This window comes from Megachile rotundata, chromosome 9 (assembly GCF_050947335.1).
Source record: "Megachile rotundata isolate GNS110a chromosome 9, iyMegRotu1, whole genome shotgun sequence".
NCBI classification, from domain to species: domain Eukaryota; kingdom Metazoa; phylum Arthropoda; class Insecta; order Hymenoptera; family Megachilidae; genus Megachile; species Megachile rotundata.
This window is the reverse complement of record NC_134991.1, coordinates 10,216,142-10,229,081: the sequence shown is the minus strand read 5'-3', so window position 1 is coordinate 10,229,081 and position 12,940 is coordinate 10,216,142. Positions and strand designations below refer to the sequence as shown.

At 31.8% G+C, this 12,940-nt stretch overlaps 1 protein-coding gene across 1 annotated transcript in view; it reads left to right on the top strand.

Moving 5' to 3' along the window:
- Positions 1-5,391: 5,391 nt before the first annotated feature.
- The window catches only part of LOC100876556 (uncharacterized), a 587,948-nt gene continuing 580,399 nt past the window's right edge, over positions 5,392-12,940 (top strand). The window contains exon 1 of the mRNA XM_076535908.1: positions 5,392-5,457. The gene's annotated coding sequence lies outside the window, so the exon portion shown is untranslated. The remainder of the gene's footprint in view (positions 5,458-12,940) is intronic.

The window sequence follows — 12,940 nt, the reverse complement described above, 5'->3', positions numbered from 1 at the left end:
ATATCGAACAACCAAACTTTTAAAATTAAAGATTTATAGATTTAGAAATTCGGAAATTTAGAAATTTGGAAATTTGGAAATTTAGAAGTTCGGAAATTTGGAAATTTAGAAATTTAGAAATTTAGAAATTTAGAAATTTGGAAATTTAGAAATTTGGAAAATTTAGAAATTTGGAAAATATAGAAATTTGGAAACTTAGAAATTTAGAAATTTGGAAATTTGGAAATTTGGAAATTTGGAAATATAGAAAGTGTAGAAATTTCGAAAATGTAGAAATTTGGAAATTCAGAAATTTGTGAATTTGAAAATTTAGAAACTTGGAAACTGTAGAAATTTGGAAATGTAGAAATTAAGAAATTCAGAAATTAAAAAATGTAAGAATTCGGGCATTTAGAAATTTGGATATTTAGAAGCTTAGAAACTTAGAAATTTAAAAACGAAAAAATTCACAATTACCAATCTTCCAAAGTCTAAGTCCATACATTTAAAAATTTATCAAGTCTAAACAAGAATTGAATAACTCCTTCACAATATTTAACTCATTGTGCCTACATACGCATCTACGTCGGATGAAACGCGTTTGATCGTAATTTTGATCGAATAGAAATTAATTTACAGATTCATTAGCGCCCCGATACGAAATACCTGTAAATAATCATTTGATATTGCTTCAACTCGGATCTATGTGTGGTCGTGGTCAATAATTACAGTAACATGATATCTAACGAATTTTGATTCCTACTCTGACGATTAGTCATGCCAACAGGAGTAAGTAATTGAAACAGCTGGAATCGAGTGTGTGATCTAAATCAAAATTAATAGCTCGCATTGCTTTGGTAATGATGACCGTTATCAGCATATACAGCGGATCCGAAAATATTACTACGATCTATATTAATTAATCATCGATAATGCATCGTTTGACTTTACGAGAGATATTTGACATGTACTTTCTGTTGGATTGTCAATAATCGTTATTAGCAACATTGAAACTAACAATGCGAAATATTGTGTATTGTATTAGAAAATAGAAATCGACGAACGGTCGAAGCAGATCATATGCCTTCGTCAGTACACTTCCCGTTTCTATAGGGTGTCTCACAATTAGTGTAGGTCCAGGAAATTTGGGGTAGCTGACGCGATTCTGAATAAGATTTCCCTTTGCAAAAATAGAGTTTGAAGCTTCGTTTTTGAATTATTAAGCTAAAACACGGACCAATCAGAGCGTGAGGATTACGCGCGCCCAGAAGCGAGAGCAAATGGTTCGAGCCTAGCAACTGAGCGCGATCAAGTGCCTATGCGTCGGGACAGTGTAAACGATTAATAAGAAGCACTTACGTCAAATCTTGCTTAGAACCACGTCAGCTACCCCCAATTTCAGGGACCTACACTAATTGTGAGACACCTTGTATAAGGGACCGTTTATATTGTGTCAGAAAGCCGTACCAGTGGCACGTGCAAATAGGTCGAATTTTTGCACTTCTTACTTTGCCTGGACCAGGCGTTTTTTACTTTCTCTGAATCTCCACATTTGTGTTGAAAAAGGGCGCGTCAAATGATGACACAGCGTCTGGTGGAAGAAAAGTAAAAAAGGAAAGAAACCATTTTCGTATTAAAAATTTGAGTAAAATTGATCACAGTTGAAGTACGAGTGCGTCACGAATCAGACTCGTCAAAATAGTGCAAGGGGTCAAAATATATTTTAGAGTAATCATTTTAGTATACGTCTTTCTTTTTCAATTTCTTAATGTTATCAAATTGATGTAAATATTTCCAAAACTTATATTAGTAACGTAGAAAAAATTCACAACATGAAGTTAGATTCACTCGATTTAAATCTCTCGATAGTTTGCACAACTAATTTGAAGGGACATTTTCCAAACATCAAAGGTGTCGTCCAGAGAGTTGCTTCTTGTATTCCTACTTTTTGGTGCAGACATAGTTTCTCTTTTCTTTAAGTGGACACCCAGATCCTTTTTGGGGAGAAGCTCACTCGTGCAGTATTGAAAGAGTCAAGACGTACTTCCGAACCTTAAATAAAGTTCACAGTTTAAAAAATAGAGTACTGTTCTTTTTCTCACATTTCCAATTCTTTTCATACGTGAACAAAAGTTTGAAAGGAAATGGATGAATTTTTAATGACAAATTTTTGTTCATTTCTAAAAGTGTTGGTCAACTAAGAAGTGCTCCTCAACGAGTTCACGAGCAACTGTACCTACTGCCATCACAAATACAGGAATATACATCATGTATGTGTAGAAATATTGTAGTACATAAATTAAAAATCTTCCAATTTATAAAACTGAAAAATTGCTAATTTCATAAATACATAAATTTTCTATTTTCTTTTTCTAATTTTTGAATTTTCAACTTAGAAAACTTGGACAATTACTTAGTCAGATATTTCAGGACTTGTATAGCATGTGATGAAATTTTTTGTGTTCAAAAGAACTCGGTTCACGAGAGAAGTTGCTGATAAAGCTTGAAGATTCATGCAAAGAAATTGCGGTAGTTTGTATTAATAAGATGAAAATTTCCGAGATTCAAGGTTTTAGAATGAAATTTGAAATATTTTATAGCTCGGATTCCGTCAATTTGGCGCAAGTTGCTCTTAAAAAGCAGTTATAGTTCTCTGTTATAATTGAAGACTAGACAGGGTGTACCTTAGAAGTGTTGGACGTGTGCGGTTTTCATCGAAACTTTTAGTGAGAGTTTCAGTAATTAAGAAACTTTTTAAACAGTTTGTGTGCGGTTTGTCAGACAGCATCAAACTCCTGCGGAAAGTTGAATGTAAAGGATTACTGTTATTCCTTGCTCTATTTTCTAACAAAATATACGTCTTGTTATTTCCGCAGCTCAACATTGTGGAGTACTACATAATTCGTTTTAATAATGAGAATATTTTAAATCCTTTTTAATGCTACAATCAGAGCGAAAATTCATGTTTCTTTTTCAGAGAGAAACGTTTCATTCTCGGATTATTTCTTTATATTCGAAATACGTATTTACTTTAAACGGCGTACGTAACATATGCATGAAGTTTCAAATGATGCTTTGAGTTTTATAAAAGGTAGAAGAATGTCGTATGGCTTCACTCCTTTAGGAGCCCAGCGATATAATACCTGCACAATTGAAATGTACCCTTTTTTAAGGAAACCTTTAGTTTTTAATATAGAAACCTTATATTTTTTACCTAGATTAATTCTTCAGAACGTCCTTTGTACAAAAGGTATTAGAATTCATTATTGAAAGAAGTCAAGAAGTTATGAAATAATTGGTGAAATAAATTTAATGGTGAGATATTTCGTATAACATTTCTCAAGTACAATAAATAATTTTTTTAATATTATAATTCTATACGTTTATTGTGTCAAAAATCATAAGATGTTTTATAAAATGATGTTCTGAAAAAATCTGAAAGCCGAAAATAATATTTTTTACATTTATTTTAACCCGAAGGCATTTTTGCTGTTGTCAGGTATCCACCTCAAAACATTTTAATTAAAAAGTCTGTTGAATTCTTTTAAGATTATTTCTCTACTATTATTCTCTACTATTATTTTTAAACCGAATAGTGAATGTGAATAACCTTTCGAATGCAAAGAGGTGAAGGAAAAAATACACTTCACATAATTCAATTTTTTTAACCTCTTTTATTTATAACCAAAATTGAAAATGCAATCCGGTATGTTAAGAATCGCTGTTTGTTTTTAGAAATGCATTGAAATCAACTTGAAAGTCAAATCTTTTAATACGATACTGATACGTGACAGCCGCAATGGCTGACTACCGCGGAGTAATACTACTTACGGCTGATCTATGAAACGTAAAATTTACTGTCCGGCTTATTTCTTGACACGTCTTCAAAACTGTTGTCTTTAAAATAAATTACAGTGATTCATAATAATTTTAATTAGACAGATGACCCGAAAATTACACTGCTACTTTATGAATAAGTTTTAATGGCACTATGAACTAACAGATACCGAAGTGAACAGGTGGGGCAGAGTTTCACGGATTTGGAAATTGGGGGGAAATTGAGAATTTGTGAATTTAGGGATTTGAGAGAAGTGAAAATTTGGGGATTAAAAATTTGGAAAATTGGGAATTTGGAAGAATCTGGAATTTGGAAATTTAGGGATCTGGGAAAAATTGAGAATTTGGGGAAATTGAGGGTTTGAATTTGAGAAGATTTGGAGATTTGAAAATTCTTGCATTTCGAAGTTTGGAAGTTTGGAAATATAGAAATGTTGGAAAATTGAGAATTTGGGAATTTAGGAATTTGGAAATTTATCAAATTTAAAAGTTTGAAAACAGATATTTACAAAGTTGGAAATATGAAAATTTGAATATTGAATATTTAATTATCTACATATTTGAAAATCTGAAAATTTCTAAGTTTCAAAATAAAAATTGTCAAAGTCTTACAATCCATCCCTTACTAAAATTTACTTAAGCACATCTAAATCATTAAAAAATTGTAAAAACCCCTTTGCACCCTAATACATCTCACCCCAAAAATTTCCAATTTAACCCACAAGGTAAAATTTCAGAATAATTGGGTAAGCAGAGAAGTTTCTTACAGTATCGCTAACTTTACTTATTTCGTAATAACCCTTCAAAACAAGAAAATAGAATATTGTTCTCAACTTATTATTAACAGAAACATATTTCAGCATTCTAACTACTTTTTAAATACCAAACGCACCATAATAAAATTTGTCAAATTTCATTAATTTATATTTACATTTACAAAGAATTCCACTACATATTACGTTACCATTTTTCCTAACTTTATGATTATAAATTTAAATCAAAGACAAAATATTTATAAAATTTATTGCATACCTTACGGAACAAAATTTTGCCTCACGTATTACGTATATAATTTAATTAAACAAAATACGTATTACAAATTCATAAATTCCGCGCGTTTTCCAACCGTATTTGCTTCGCAGTAAACAATGCGGTTTCACCGCGACTGGCTGCGAAATAAAATTCAATTTCAACAAAATTCGCGTCATCGACACAGTCGCGAGCACAAAATCTCCGTGAACGTTAGATACATTTTCGGTTATATGATGCGATTTCAAGAACAAATCACGTTATACCGCATTATATCGTTCATCGCTGTGTGCAAAACACGAACACGCTTACTCTTTAATCGTATTTGTGCTGCGAGAAGTTTTCCGCGTTCGCAGTCGTTTTGCAGCCAACAAGAGCTGGTTTTCGTGTTTCCTCCGGTGAGGAGTTACTATTCACTTCGTTTTGTCCGACGTCAATACCGTCTGTCTTCATTTATGCTCCTCCGTAAAGCGGAAGCCGAACGTTCGTTCGTCGGACGTCAGACGAGATGAGAGGAAGTAATGCACGGGGTTATGGCTTCCTTCGTTTCAAGACCGAGGGAAAATTCAAAATAAATTACGCTCTGTTGCATAACAACCTGAACACATTAAGGTCAGTATTTTTGAATTCGTTGCTGGAATACTTTTGTTATATTTTTCCGCGAGTACAACGACTTCTGCATTTTCGTGTAACGCGTTCGTTAGCGGTACTAGCTTGGAAATTCCTTCATCATTTCCGTTTTTGTGAAATAACATGAAATATGAGATATAAATTGATACAATTTTGAACTGTACGTTATTAATTTATATTGTCACTTTTTATTATGTTGTATATTATTTTTCATGTTATATGAGTTTCGTCTGTCTGATAAATGAAACAAAAATCCGAGTTCATATGGGAAATCGAAGCCGCTACATATGTGATACCGGCAGAATGTTAATAATACTCGTATGCAGTGTTCTGATTGTTAGAGTACCTACGTAATGAATATGTTTCAAATATTATTTAACGAATGATGTAAATTGGTTTGGTTTGAAGTATTGATGTTTCGTATCAAATACTCGACCTAGAAATGCGATTTTGTAACATAAAAATTTCACAAAATAGCATCTATGCATCTATTCGTCTTACCTTCTCGCAACCACTCCGCTTATTGCCCTGAGCAGAAGTCGATTTGACCCCCACCGAGTTATTTTAGATCATAACAACCAAAATAATAGGTTTACATAAAAAGTGTATATAACCTTCTTCATACAGTTTTTCATGACCTTCATTTTTTGTTTAAAACATTTTTCTCTAAAATTCACCATTTCGGATATATTTAGTAAGAACTGTAAGAAACTTTGAAAAGGGTTGGAAAGTAAACGAGATTCTCTCGTCAAAAATCCTTCTACGAACTTTCATCTCTAATAAAGTTTTGGTTATAATTTCAGCTGTACCCAAAATAACTACGTGAATGTCATCAGTATTCTTGAAATTGACTTCTTCTTTGTTAAAATAAACAATGAATCAACTCCTTTTCAATTTAGCGTTGTTCATAAGCGCTTATTTAATTTTCAATTGTCTAATGTCAATGTAATACAGGAATCTATTATGTCTTTTATTATAAAGAATTTATACTTCAAAGTTATTACTCAAATTTATAGATTATTAAATTTTTGTAAATCCTTCGAACAAATTATTTGAAACATAAGCGAACAACTCAGGTTTAGTAACAGAAATTTAAAGTGCGAAATATTGAGAAAATTTTTTATATAAATTCTTAATTTTTTGCAGCCTCATATCTTGGAAATTCGTTCAAACTTCGCTACCTTGTAATTTAAGCATGTTACTCGTTATACTCGTTTTCAGCAAAGTTTTATCGTATAATATTGTAATATAATGTGTTATATTACCACGAACAGAATGTATGTATAAGAAGTGCTGAGGTAAAAGCTTGTAGAAAAACTTTCTTTTCAAATTTATACTCCATCACCGCTCGTTACTCTGAACTTTAATTTATTCCACCACTCGATGTTCACGTGAATTTTACTTATTCAATACTTCTCTTTTCGCGAAGAAATACTTCTTTTGTACTGTAATAAAGTGTTTAAATAATGTAAAACGAATTCTTGTAGTTTGCAATTTGTTACATAATAGAGAACAGCATTGCAGTTTATATTATTTGCGAAATTTAATTATTGGTATTAGTAATTTCTTAATTAAGTTGCTTTAAATTACATGGGTCGCGAAAAAAATTAGAAATATTGATTTCAAGTATTTTATCGATTTGTGAGTGGTACACATAGACATAATTATATTAAGACTTTCTGTTCTGGTTTGTACTTTTAACTTACGAAACGTCATACATAGTACATATACTTATATATTAACATCAACAATAATCAACAATAATTGAGTCAACAATAATAGTTACTTGCGACATAATTATTTAAAGTATCTAAATTATCAAACTAAGAATTAATTTCTTATGTTGATTTTTAATACAAACATTAGTAGCAATGTTAGCAGTTTTTGCTCTAATTTTTAACATCCACGTTGCAATGTCTGACGCATGAAATTTAACCCCTTGCTATATTTGTCAGGTGCGTCAGTCAGAAGTAACTATTCACTGCTATAATATTAAAGTCAATAAAGAATATTAAAATGTTATGTCTATTTTGTATTCAACGACCTTTGAGTCTGAAAATTATAATTGGACTCAAACTTCAAATTGGATCGCATTAAATATTCGAGTAAGATTTGCCATTTGAACCATGATTGCCTCACGAGTCAGACTTGTCAAAGTATAGTATGAGATTCAGAATGAACTTCATATATTTAGGAAATCAATTTATGAAACTTTATTTGAATGACTGCATTTCACAATTAATCATTTCCCTTCGATACAAAATGTATACATAGTCAACTGAAAATATTAATTCTCTCTACAGTACAAAATATAATTTATTTCATTAGTCATAAAAGATATTAATCATAAAAGAGTATCAGAATAAACTTTATCTTCAAATCGTAAAAAGTATATTATTGCCAGAGAACGGTTGGACAGGCACATTCATTACAAATTTCTGGATACCCTCGTGATTAACATCTTGCAGATATTGCACAATAACGCACGGACATCTGCTCGACTCGATATTAAGTCAGATTTTCTTGCAAATATCCCTCCCATAATTTTGCACAGGGATGCACGTAAGTGCATTTTCTCCGATGCTCTGTGTAGGAAACATGAAATACGAGTCCCTTGCCGCTTTGAAATCCTGCTGTACATGAATAAATAGATCCACCTGAATGAACTTTGACGTGGTAAACATGATTCTCGTTGCTTACCCATAAACTGGTCCTCATTTATGTTATTCGTGCCACGCTTTTTGCTGGCAAAATTGTTCTTCATGAATGAATGCTCTTTGTGGACGAGGGATGATTTTCTGCAGTACTCTTTATGGTCCTCAAAATGTGCTACATCTGAATTTTGTTATACGCGGAAGGTAGAAGAAAATAAATGAATTGAAACATAGTTTATCTAGAATGAATTTGTAGTTATTTTGTAAATGCACTTGATTTGATACACATACTAATTGCAAGCTAGTTTGGGTAGGGAGATTTTAGATTTCATAATGTTGGATTTTAAAGATTTAGAATAATTCAGAAGTTTGGCGACTTGAAAATGTAAGACATTTTACAATTTAGTAATTTGGCAATTTGAAAAATTATAAAATTTAGAAATATGGAAATTTTTTATTTTCAAATTCAGATCCTTGGGAGCGTAGAAATATATAGTAACACAGTTTCTAAATTTACCATTTTTCTAAATTCATCAATTTTCGAATTTACTAGTTTCCAAATTTACTAATTTTCAAGTTTACCAATTTCCAAGTTTACCAATTTCTAAATTCACCAATTTCCAAATTTACCAATTTCTAAATTCACCAATCTTCAAATTTACTATTTTCCAAAAATAGCAATTCTTAAATTTACCAACTTCCAAGTATACCAATAAAATTCAAAGCGAAAATTCAAAGTCGATTTTCTCGTGAACAAAGCCTCAAACGAAAAATTTTTATTCTATATTTTCGATTTATTTTTTCATGTAGAATCACCCCCTTTTTGTTTGTACCACCAGTTATCAACCACCCTGTATATTCAGGAATTGCAAATTTCCAAGTTCCCAATTGCGGTATCTGTTGTACCAGAAAATGTACCAAATCAGGGTTCGTTTCGGTTTGTTCAATTCAGTGGGCAATTTTTTGGTGATATTGATCGAATGATGGTTTAATCCCACCGGGACTATAGTTTCGTACATCATTTAATGAAACAATCGGCAAAACTTTGGTCCTTCCAGCTTACGTTCCGAATCTTTGCTACACCGGAAACAGAAAGTTCGCTTAAACGGAAGATCCATTAAGCTAGAGTTCTCGTTTGCCGAGACTTTGCAAACTTGTGGCTGTAATATCCAGCCAAATATATAAACGAATCTAATTTCTCAAGTCGTAATGGATAACGAATGATGTATTTTTTTCTTTACTTTTCTGCGTTATTCCTTCCTCTTCATATTTTTATCTTCTATGTAATCAATTTCAAACTTTTGCAAATTTAGTTGATTTAATTATGAATATATTTGTATCCAACGATTCATCAGTTATTTTATACTAATAAATACCTCTGTCTCATAATAATAATAGCAGTTGATAAATTTAATTCGTTCCATAATAATAGTAACTGAAGAAAGTGAATATAGAACGCAACATTTATTATCATATCATAAATTAAATTAAACAATAAATAATAGATATTACTCCTAATTTTTATTTTCAATGTTCAGGTAGTTTTTCATTAATTTTATCACTGTATTTTAAACTTGCAGATGAAATTCTTTGGCTGCGAATCTTTCTTTCCTTATATGCATGAGCTTAAAATTATTGGAACCATTCTTCTTCATTGCTTCCATTATAATTCTCTTTTTTTCATCTTACTTCCGTGTTTTAAAAATTGAAGAATGTGTTAAAGCAAATGACAGATGTCGTGGGACATTGATTTTATATGAAGGCTTCGCAATCTTACCCTAAAATATAATTTACAGTTGTATTCACTAATAATTCTTGTTAAGATATTCACTTGCTGGCAACATTATGTGAAAGAAGGAGTATAAGTTACAAACTTAGATACAGTTTAATATAACTTCTTATAAGTATAATGAATTGAAAATTTACAACATGACTTTAAAAGTTATACACGTTCAAGAAAACTTTATACTGTCCGTATTGATCACATGCAAAATTTGAATGATATAGGTGACAGTTTTCATTAAAGGGCCAGTTCTGGTCACGGTAATGGTCTTATTCAGGAATTCCGTTCGTCCTCTGCATAAAACCGATTCAAAATAGTGGCAGGGGTGGCATTTGTGAACGACTGTGCTGAACTATTAATCTTCCGGTTCTTTGATGTCGAGCAAACCATCGAATTTCTCAAAGTAACGCAGGATTCTTCCGGAAGAATGTTCATACCTTCTGCCCCTGCTTCCAATCCGCTCAAAATCCTGTCTCTTCGCGATCGCAAAGGGATTCTTTCGATATTTACCTGAAGGAACGAAAGAAAGGATGATTCTTTATACCATCGTGTTTTAAATTGTTGTACTTTGAAATGTGCGTGTCAAAGGCAATAACGATGATATCGATACGACTGGTTAACATGGAAATTTCGGTTTGCATTAAGCTCTGTATTAACATTTTAACTGCTTAATACTTCGTTGAATTTACTGCTTTGTGTCTAACAGAAACTTATTGATAGAATTATGCTCCAGAGTTTCGTCCGAACATGGTGAATTTGGTAACTTTACAGATCGAATTAATAGCGGACCTAGAATGAAATTACAAAATTACCAGGAACTATACCTTTATGTTTCGTGTCCTATGAAACATTTATCTCTTATGAAATTTTATAAAAGATTTGTTCAAAATGAAAATGAGCTATGTTACATATTTAACTATAAGATATAATTAGCACTAATAGGTATATTGTAGAATATGCCTTTATCTTTCGTGTCCTACGAAAAGTTTATCTTTCACAAAATTGTATAAAATATTGGTTCAAAATGAAAATGAACTATGTTAAATATTTAACTATGAGATATAATTTGCACTAATAAATATATTGTAGAATATACCTTTATCTTTCATGTCCTACGAGAAGTTTATCTTTCACGAAATTTTATTAAATATTTGTTCAAGATGAAAATGAACTATGTCAGATATTTAATTATGAGATATAAATATATAAATATAAACTACATAACTGTGAGTTACGTAATATGAAAATTTAAGAGCTCTGCAAATTAGGTATTTTGGAAATCTGGGAATTTGAAAAATTAAAAGAATAGAGGAATTAAAGTTGGTCCAAGAGTTCAATGAATTATAAATCACATGAGATTAAAAGCAACCCTCTTATGACACAGTCAATTTAGTGTTAAACCGAAATAGAATTAAACATAATTAATATTATAATGCAGAAAGCTGTAGGAATTCTTGCACTTAGAATACCGTAAATTGTATCAATATTACTTATCCAGACTCGTATCATGTATTTCATATATTCCATGTTCTAATATTATGGAATCGGTGGTCTTACGGTAAAAACGATAACAGACATTACGATAAGTAAACACATCGATTTTTAACAGAATCGTTACATGCATGGTTCATATTAAATCTAAAACGGAACTTTGTATCCGTGCACGTGCAATCGTGAAAGGTGCTCGAAAGGTAATCGAAAAAGGAAGTACGTGCCCGCGCAAAATCGTATTGGCTCGCGAGCAGAGGTCGAAAACGGAGAAGGATGCATTATCAAGAAATAGAGGAACGAGTAAAAGATCATAGATAGTGGTAAATGTTCTTGATCCATCGCACACAACCGGTCACCGTTATCCTGCATATTTCTGTCGATTTGTGCGACGTTTACACAGCTGAGATTGCATTTTACTTTTAAATCCTTCCCGGTGCAACTGGCCGCTCCGTCGTTTTTTCGTCCACAAATCGAGGCTCTCTCCCCGTCATTTCATAACTTATGGCCACGAACGATATTCCATTTTTGCCAAATGGAAGCCTGCTTTCTACCTACTTCTATCCACTTCCAGGGTCTTTTCACCTCTTAAGCTGGTTGTGAGCCCCGTCGACGATAATATCCTTTGAACGGAGATACTCTTCTTCTGAGGATTCCTTGTAATATCCGACGGCACAGGCCAGGGAAGAAATTTTCTATGAAATTCATCCAGTCACCGCTCATAATTAAACGCGAAACGGCCTTATAGGGTGTTATTTAAACGGATTCTATTATGAGGATCCTTTGACGAGCATTGTGATCAATTCAGTGGTGGAGAAACTGTGTCGTATAAATTACTTTCGGACGGGGCGTCATTTAATACGTGACTATTACTTTATTGATGGATTCAGGACACATGAATAATACATTTTCATATAAATGTTTGTCCTATTTATCTTTCAAACGGTTTTTAGAATTTCTCTCTTCATTCAGCTATTTGCTACGCTTGTTTACTGTTATAAATCTTGCATTCACTTTTATATTTTGCGATAGAAATTTAATACGGACGTGTCGGTCGTGGATGCGAATTACTTGAAAATTCTTTGATCTGAATCAACTTGTGATGTTTAGTTTGACTAGTTTGAATTTTACAGTAAATCCTGTGGTGTATAATGCACACTTACTCTGAAATAAAAAATGAAATAAATGATAAAACATTAATAGACACATTAATTCTTTACCTTCATGAAGATTAGCGAAGATTCTAAAGAAAGTGTCCTAACAAATTTTGTAAATTAAAATGAAAAACTTGTAAAAGGATCGTTTAACTGGACGGAAATGAAAAATTGAGTATCTTTATTCTTAATAATCTATATTGTAGTGTGTCTAAAAGCGTTCAATGTAGTTAAGATGTTAATATTGTGACAGTGAGTAGTTAGTTTTGTTTGACACACCTGACAAATAAATTAATAAACATGATTATAGACATCAATTGACACAATATTTCAGCTTCGTTTATTTGTTTGAATAAATCATCTATTTCGAGGGTATTTTTGTTGTT